General features: G+C 52.0%; 1 pseudogene; it reads right to left on the reverse strand.

The window, feature by feature from the left end:
- Positions 1-446: 446 nt before the first annotated feature.
- On the reverse strand, positions 447-8,445 carry LOC127186294 (paired box protein Pax-1-like; annotated as a pseudogene).
- Positions 8,446-9,021: the final 576 nt, after the last annotated feature.

Consider the following 9,021-nt stretch of genomic DNA (forward strand, 5'->3'; position numbering starts at 1 on the left):
GTTGGAGAATGCACTGGAGATATCGCGTCAGGGAAGCGGTAAAGATGGAATCTTCGGTGGTGAGAAAAGTGAAAAGGAAGAAGGGGCGAGTGCAGAAAGAGAAAGGGGGAAAGAGAGAGAAGATGGGAGTGAGGAGAAGAGAAAGGGGGAGAAAGGACTGATATAGATGGGAAAAGACAAAAAAAGTTAAGTGTAGGTTCTGGCTGTGAGAGTCTCTTTCCGAGCTAGGATGGTTAGGAGAACGGCAACCATCTAAAGCCAAGGTTTAGAGAGACCTAAAAGACCCGCGGGAAATCAATGAAGAAGCGCGGGACTGACAAAGCCAAGGCGGCGCCGGCCGGGTTCCTGGTGTCCAGGGTGCTGCCAGCAAGGTGGCCCGGTGAGCTGAGCCTCACGTAGCCCCGGGCTCCTCTGCGCTAGGCCGTGGCTCTGCGAAAGGACAGCCCCTAGGAGGTCGAGGCCGGGATGGGCAGTCCGTGTAAGCTACCGAGTGCGTCTGTGGCCTTGCCGCCCGGGCTGGGCGGCTTCCTCTCGGCCCCTGAGGAAGAAGCACAGGAGCATCGTGTCACCGACCAGAGCCTAGGCAATGGAGCCGGATGCCAGCAGGTCGCACCGTTCACCCTTCCTAGTCCCATTCAGGGAAGCACTCTCAAAGCGGGCTAGGCAAGCAGATCTTCTCACCAGGCCACTTTGCCTGGCATTCACTCCTGATGATGACCACAGGGGCAAAGCTTCCCCTCTGCCCCACGCGCTAAGTAAGGGTGGTGTGGAGGTCTTCAAGTCTTAGAGACTTCAATACTAACCTGGTGCTGACGCCCACCCACCAATCTACTCTAGAGCCTCCCGCGCCCGCCCCCTGCCCCAAGCACAGTAGAATGATCAGCGGGTTCTAGGGGCAGCTCAGGGTGGCTGGAGGTGGGCAGGGTGCGGGGAAACGCACCAGCAAACATTCTTGGGGACCTCAGGCGCAAGCCAAGGTAACGCTTTAGGTAAGCAGCAAAACACTGCGGGCCCAGCATATGCTGGAATCTGTGCGCCTCGGGATTAAGTGGCAGTGCTAGCTTGTCAGATCAGGTGGTATTCTCCGAACTGCTCTATTATTTGGGGTTTTGGGAAGGGGCCCAAGTCTTGCTACTGGAAGCCAGAAAGTGACACCAGATTGTGCAACCCCAGGTTTCCTTTGCCCCAAGAACCTGTCCTGCTGTGCAGCCTTTCCTGCACCAGGAGGCAAAAACAGTTATCTCTAAAGGTGGAGGGGGTGGGTTCGATTTTCCTTCCCTCCTCCCGCAACAAGACCTCTTCTAAAGTCTCAATGCCAGGCCCGTGAGAGGGTATTCTGACTTGACAGCTATCCTCCTCCTCGCTCCAGGCATAACATGCTGTGCCTGTTCTATCTCAAAGTGTGCATGCACACACACACACACACACACGAAAGAGAGAGAGAGAGAGAGAGAGAGAGAGAGAGAGAGAGAGAGAGAGAGAGAGAGAGATTTTGAAGAGATATGCAGATGGTTCAGGACAAAGCACCCAAGTGCCTCCACACCTCTCTTTACTAAACATGGTTATGACTTCACAACCAAGTGCCCAGACCTCTTTCCACCCTGTCTGCACTCTTCAAAAGTGAAGATGCGTTTTTAAAAATGTCTGAGAAGCATCCAAGGTGGAGGTTTCTCAGGCAAGAGTGAGTTAACTCAGAGACCAGTGGAGAAAAATAAACACCCAGGAGCCAGGAGATGGATTCCACTCCACTTTCAGGGAGCCAGGATTCTCCTGTTTCATCTCTGTCTCAGCACCCCCCTTCTTTGTCTTCTGTTGCACCCTAGGAATGTGGGTGGGCACCATTCTGGGAACCTCTACCCAGGGGTCACTTGGCATAGTTAGTCTAATCTCTGGGAACAGGATTAGGGTGGACATCTTAAAAGTACTGGAATTGCAAGAGCACAGCACAGTGGGACAGAGAATCAGAAGGAATAGGCTGTCTGGTTAGTTGTCCATGACAGGACTCTTTTTTCTGTATCCTTCAAGCACCAACTCTGTATCAGCAACAATCAGAATAAAATTATAAATTCTGTTTAACAGATATAAGCAGCAAGTTTTCTTTATGACAGTTTTCTTACTGGAAGCCAGGAGGTTTTGTTTGTTTGCTTGCTTGCTTGCTTCTTCTAATCTCTCCACCCCTGGGAGCAGTTTTCGAACCTTAAAGGTTTGCTGTTTTCACATTGTGAATGCCCATTGCCTTGAGAAGAGGTCAATTGGGTCTGTCACCTTGGGGAGGAAAGTCCTGACACAAAGACCCTTGGGTGGATATGGGTGTTCTTAAAATCTCACCCCTCCTTGTGAAGAGAATAAAATTTCCTTATTCTTCTCTCAGTTGCCAAGAATTAAAGTTCCCTTTCTGGAAACGGGAAGCACCAACTCGCTCCTGCTTTCTCGCCTCCACGGGAGGGAGCCTGGAGTCACTGCCTGCTGAAATTCAATGGGGCTCCAGGCTGAAGAACCAGTAAGATGCCCATTTGCAGCCAATTGGAGGAACTCTCCAGTGTGTGTTGTATTCTGTATATACACTAGGTCATCAAAATAATTTTATTTTTACTGAGTATACTTATATTCATATGAATTCATACTGTCCCCACAAAAACAAATTTATATCAAAAGTTAATTAAATATTAATTCTACTATTATAAATTAAGCAAAAAGTAATGACAGTAAACTCACTCATGGAGTAGCCTTCTTTGAAGGCATTAATCGGTTAAGAAATTGCTGAATAAACGACGCAGTTAGGGCTCAATCTTTGAAGTTGACTTTTCCACCCAGGAGAGTGTAAATTCATACTCTATGGGAGTACATAATTCTCATGCTTCAAAACAGGTGCTTACCATGCTTAAACTCAAATGCTTGCCTGCAGGCCTGAGAAGTCATTCATCAAGGTGGCTGTGAATAATTTCTTCAACCAGTTCTTTTTAAGAATTGTGTGGGTCAGGACATTAACTTGCTGATTTAGAAATGAGCACAGCTAACTTGGTTGTAGGTTTTGGGGTTTTTGTTGTTGTTGTTGTTTGTCTGTTTTGGAGACAGGGTCTCTCTGTGTAGTCTTGGCTGTCCCAGACTCAGTAGACCAGGCTGGCCTTGAATTCACATCGATCCATCCTCCTGCCTCTGCCTCCCAAGTGCTGGGATTACAGGGGCGTACCACCATGCCCCGCCTCTTGGTTGTAGGTTTTGAAAAGGGACATTTTCCTGTAGGAAGCAGCTATGATGACTGCCAGTGAGATACTCTGTATTTGTTAAAAGGAGGTGTTTAATAAAGAAAGTTGATCAGATACAAGGCCAAATACTGATCACTCTCCAGAGTGCGTGTAAGGTCACCTTGGGATCTTAGGCACACTGCAGCACCTGTTTCTAATGTGGGGCTGGAAGCACCCACTGGCCCAAGTGGCGCTTCTGAAAAATGGACTACTCCCACTGGAATCAATGATCTCTTTATTTTCCTCTGTCTTCCTTCTCCTTGGGACCAGGATTTCTTCTCCGGGAGAAATCATTTAAATTCTTGTCTATATTTTTTAATTCAAATAAGCCTGCTCCTTACACAGTGTGGTGAATCTCTTTCAAAGGTCCGCATGAATGATCCTGAATTTCAGTGTGAGAGGTGGAGGAACTGACTGCAATCCTCACCTGTCCGTATATGTAGGGCTATTGGGAGCTTTTTCAGTCTCAGTTTTCAGAATTCTTTCATGGATTTTTCTCCAAATGAGCAAGCAGTATATCCTGTTATTTAAACTAAATTAAAATAAATTTTCTAACTTGGTCAGTCTTCTGTGCATGGATTTCTGAATATTTTGACAAATGAATGTTATTTTAATATCCAGGGGTGTGAGTGTTTTTTATTTTTAAAAAAACTTTTTTAAAAAATTTAAAAGTTCACTTATGTGGGCAGTACCCTAGTGCTCCCTTTGGGTGCCCATATTCTGTCACACTGCATCACTAAAACTCCTTCTAAATATCTCTTTTTGCCTGGGAACCAGTATCATCTGCCTGGCCATGGCCACAAACCTCTCCAACGTGGGTGTGAGAGACAGAGAAGGTGAGGACTAGCTTCCTGATGGGAGAGGCAGTGAAGTTTAAGTTTTATGGTGATCAAAACCTAAATATAAACAGGTCCAAAACTGGCAGAGTCAAGATTAGGTGAATTGTTTCCCAAGTTAAGGGAAAAACAAGAACTTCATGGACAGTTCGATTTAATCCATGCTGACCCCATAGGTGAAATACCCTAGCTAGCTTTTTAGGAAGCACATTTGGAGGGGCAGGGAGACGAGGGTGGGGTGAAGTTTAGAGAGGAGGGATGAGTCTCTGTGCCCTAGGAAAGAAAGAACCTAAATACTTTCCCCACCGACTGCGACTGCGCTGAGAAAAAAGAATCCAGGGCTAAGGGTTAAAGGGGATCAGGAAGAAACAGCGGAGGTGGGGGTGGGGGGCAAGGACCCATAGAAGTCAGGGGTGCCACGGGCTGGTCCAATCCCACCTGTAGGGTATACAAATGTGGGCCTGGACCGTTTTGCAGTCTACACAGCATTTTTGCGGTCTACACAAATGTGGGCGTTTTAGACCATTCCTGGCATGGAGAAACCTGAAGCCAGAGACCAGCAACGGTAACTCCACCAAAGACACAAGAACTCTGATCACACCTAAAGTCTAGATTACCAGCCCGACCCTCTTCTCTCTCTCAATTGGGTTTTTAGGAAGTCCCTCATCCTTCCTGTGCCCTTTCTTAGGGACACCTGCTGGAGATGAATCTGTCCCAATCTCCCCTCCTCTCCCACCCCCTCCTCTCCTCCCTTTCCCTCCCCTCCCCCTCCTCTCCTCTCTGCTTCTCCCCCAACTCTTTCCCACCCCCTCACTCACTTCCTCCCTCCTTCTCCCTCCCCTCCTTCTGTCTCCCAAGCTCCTCTCCCCCGCTTTCTAACCCCTCCAGTATCTTCGCACCTCCCAGATGGTGCCCCTCACCTTCTCGGCTGGGGTGTTTGAAGGTCATTGCTGCTGCAAGCTCCCCGCCGTGAACCGCCACACTAGCTCCGTGGGGCGCCAGCGGGGGTGCCTGGGCCGGTGGCCAGGGCGGGCCGGGAGACAGGTAGCCCGCTGCTGGAGCACTGTACACACCGTGCTGGTTGGAAGCCGGGTAGGCACAGGCGGGGAGGAAGCCGCCCACTGCGGAGAGGCTGGAAGCCGACTGCCGAAAGAGACAGAGTCAGAAAACCCGCAGACTTCTCTAGCACAGGCCAAGCTGACGCGGACTCTGCTGTCCGAGTCACTATTCTAGGACTCCTATGCAGCCTGGTTTCTTAAAAAAAAAAAAAAAAAAAAAAATCTGCTCCAAATATTTCAGTGTGCTAATAAAAGTGAGGGAGTCTAAACATCTTTGGGGTTCAGAGATAAGGGGGCTTCTGGCTTTTTTCCCCCAATCGAAAGGCAAGCCGGCCTCCTTATATGGAAAGCCAGGCGGCAGCAAACTATGACCTTGGAACTTGAGGAGAGCAGTAGGCCTCTGGAAGATGCTCTCTGCCTTGATTTTGCAAAACTTGCCTCGGAAACGAGGCTACTGTTTCTCTATCTCCCTCACCTCCACTCTCCTCCGCACCGACCCGCCCCTCCCGCCACCAAAGGTCACCTACTTGCCCAGCATTCGGGTTACCTGAGTGTATTTAATGTCGGCCTCCAAGGCAGGTTTCTCGAGCCATTCACTGTTGGAGAGGTGGGGAAGGCCGCGCGGTTTCACACCCGCCCAGTCTTCCATCTTGGGGGAGTAGGCAGCGCCTTCGCCCCCGGCCAGGGCCCCTGCAGGAACGCAGATGGAACGGAAGTCTGTGCACTCCACTTTTGCACATGAGCCAATGACCCAACTAGAATCACTGGGCGCTGCCAGATATCCCCTCCCACACCCGGAGGCTGCCAGGACTCCCAAGGCCTTTCTTCGGAGGTGAGAGTGGTGGCAGGGTCCCGCACTTCGGGGCAGGAGGAAAGGGGCCTGCCCTTTATTTCCTGCAACTCTGGCGCCCGCTTCCTACGAAAAGACATAAGCATCTGAGAGAGGCTCAAGCGGTGGAGGCCGGTTTGTCCACTGCTCAGAAGTGACAGCCAGAAGCTTTCAAGTTCAAAGCAACTTTACAAAAAATTGTGTAAGCCTCTGGGTGTCTTTATTAGCATCTAGAGGGCTACAAGAACATTTTGGCCCTGACAGCCTCTACGGACCATTCTCGGTCTCCTCAAAGAGGCAACAATCTCGAGACCTATATCAGGATGTCTCAAGCACAGAATGGCTCCCAGATCAGGTGTGTGCGCCATGCTGAGGGAAACCTTCAAACGTAGGCACAGACCTGGAGGTCACCTCCCTACTACGTGCTCTCCGCTGCTCCCCGAGGAGGAGTTTTGCTTAGTTGCTGTTCTGGTATAGAGCCACTCAAATGAAATAGTTTGCAGGGCCTCAGAGATCGGGAGCAAGCAGTCCACTTCCTATGCTGTTTTACTGTCTCCCACCACCACCCCGTGTCTGCTGGAGTGAGGAAGGAAACACTAGCTGCTAGGGAAAGGGAATGGTGCTTCTAGAAAACACCCACATATATCGCCCTAGGCAGAGCACCAAATTTGCCCGAAACCTCCCGCCCTCTCCATGCAACAGAATTACCAATGTTGATTGGATTTTAATGACAATCAAAGCATAAGTACTGGTGACTACCCCTGAAGAAAATGGGGCGCTATTATCTTTCTCATTTCAAAAGAACTTCTGGGCCTGCATAAGCTCTTGAAGGAACCTGAAGAAGGCTCGCACCGAATGGCCTGAGCGGTTTGTTTGGCTTAGATTTGGCGATAGGCATTTGCATTCTTTTGCAAGAATGAAAAAGTTCAATTTCAGGCCTCCGATTTTGTGGTCTGGGTCTGCTCTTCTATTTGAGAAATATTTTCCATATTTGTCATAAAAAGTTCAAGATGTCCGAAGACTCCCACAGAAGGTTCTGGACCCCCAGCCTGCGTGACCAGCCCTGAACTATTTTCTGAGCCAAAATCAGTCCTAGGAGGAGAAGGGCATGCAACCCCCTAGCTCATCTTCCCGCCCCCAACTCTGCCCTTCTGTGGAGAATTACAGAAGACATCACGACTGACCTGTTTGCTCCATAAACGTCCGGATGCCCAAGATGTTGCTGACCGAGTGTGCAGAGGGCCATGAACGAGGGATACTGACGTGACCCGCTGAGCCGGGGACCCCGGGATGGCTGCCCATCTTGGTGCCCGTGGGCGACACTGGGCTGGGGTAGGGGTACTGGTAGATATGATTGTAAGGCAGCGCAGGCTGCGGAGGCGGCTGCTTACTTGCTTCATAGGTCCTGGCTGCGCCAGACTGCCGATCTTGTTTCTCAGGATGCGACTGATGGAGCTCACAGAGGGCACGTTGTACTTGTCACAGACGCCGTCAGCCAGTAGCCGGTCACGGATCTCCCAGGCAAAGATGCCAGGGTCGCCCTGCTTGTAGTCCCGGATGTGTTTCACTACATTGGGAGTGGTGACTCGGGTTTGCTGCCCCCAATGGCCCCGGGCAGGATGAGCCGGTCTCGTTGTAGCGCGCCAGGATCTTGCTCACGCAGCCGTGGGAGACCCGCAGTTGCCTACTGATGTCACAGGGTCGGATACCCAGCTGTGCTAGCTCTACGATGCGTAGGCGAATAGCGTTGGGCAGAGGACGGCCATTAACGAACACACCACCAAGCTGGTTCACTTCACCGTACGTCTGCTCTACGGACGCGCCGGATAGGAGTGAGCAGGCGAGGAAGGAAACACCGGAGGGTTAGCCGAGTGTATCCCCAAGGGACTGCACTGCACCCTCGCTCGACCTAAGGTAACCCGCAGGTCTACCCCCACTCCTGACAGCTCAGATCCTGAGAACAGAACGGCGGACGTGCTAGCAAAAGTCAGAGCTAGAGGCAGGCACCGCGCGCCTCAGCCTCCTTGCTTTTACGGAACTTTGGTCGCGTCCTCACCTCCTCCCTGAACTTAAGGGATTGCCCCCTCAGTGACTGGGAACAGTAGTGAACGCGTTTCCCAGGCCAAGTGGATCAGCGGGTAGATAGGGAGGCAGAGAGTCTCAACCCCGCTCCGCACCCTCCCGCACCCGGCCCTGAGGTTCGCCCCTTACCCATCGCGCGCGGGCCAGCCAGCTGCCTGGCGCCGGAGCGGCGGGGACTGGGCCCGGCGCAGTCCGGGAGAGCTCGGGCGCCGCCACCGCCGGAGAGGCATAGAGGGAGGGCGCGTGCGAGCCGAGGGCCGCGGCGGCTGGAGACGCGCAGTGAGCAGCTGCCCAGCGCGCCGCCTGCCCCAGGGGCCCACCGCCGCAGCCGCCGCCGCCGCCCGCTCCCAGGACACTCTCCAGGCCCGCGACCCCAGGCCCAAGGTGAACTTCATCCGATTGGGAGAAATTCGTCTGACCGGGAAGCTGCTGGGTGCGAGAAATCAATTTGACGTGTCCCCCCACGTCAATCTCTACAGTCACTGGAGACTCACGAATTGGCAGCTCATTGTTCCCGTCACCGCGCCCCGGCGTCCCCCTCCCCGCCCAGAAACTCTACCCCTCCTCCTAGCTGCTGGCTTTCCCCTCCGCCTTTCCCCACCCCCTCCGGAACCCTCCCCGCCCCCCACCCCCCACCCCTACCCGACATACACACACGGAACACAAACCATCCTAACCTAGCTGAGCCAGATCCCAGGACCATCCAAACTTTGTTGCCTTTTGTGCCTCCCAAACCTACTTTAGGAATGGTACCCAAGTCATTCAAATCGATCATACGTTAGCTTTACAATCTCCTCTGCCGCTATTACTAATAACCTTTGGAGGGCAGAAGTTGACCCTGGCAAGATATCTTAGCATGTGGCTGACTCCACTGCCTGCTGTCATCAAGAGAAGAGACAAGTCAGGTGGGTCCAACACTCAGGGAGCCTACGAGGTGAGCCGAGGAGGTCCAGCTCGCGTTGGTCACCAGG

Source organism: Acomys russatus, unplaced genomic scaffold (assembly GCF_903995435.1).
Source record: "Acomys russatus unplaced genomic scaffold, mAcoRus1.1, whole genome shotgun sequence".
Classification (NCBI taxonomy): Eukaryota; Metazoa; Chordata; class Mammalia; order Rodentia; family Muridae; genus Acomys; species Acomys russatus.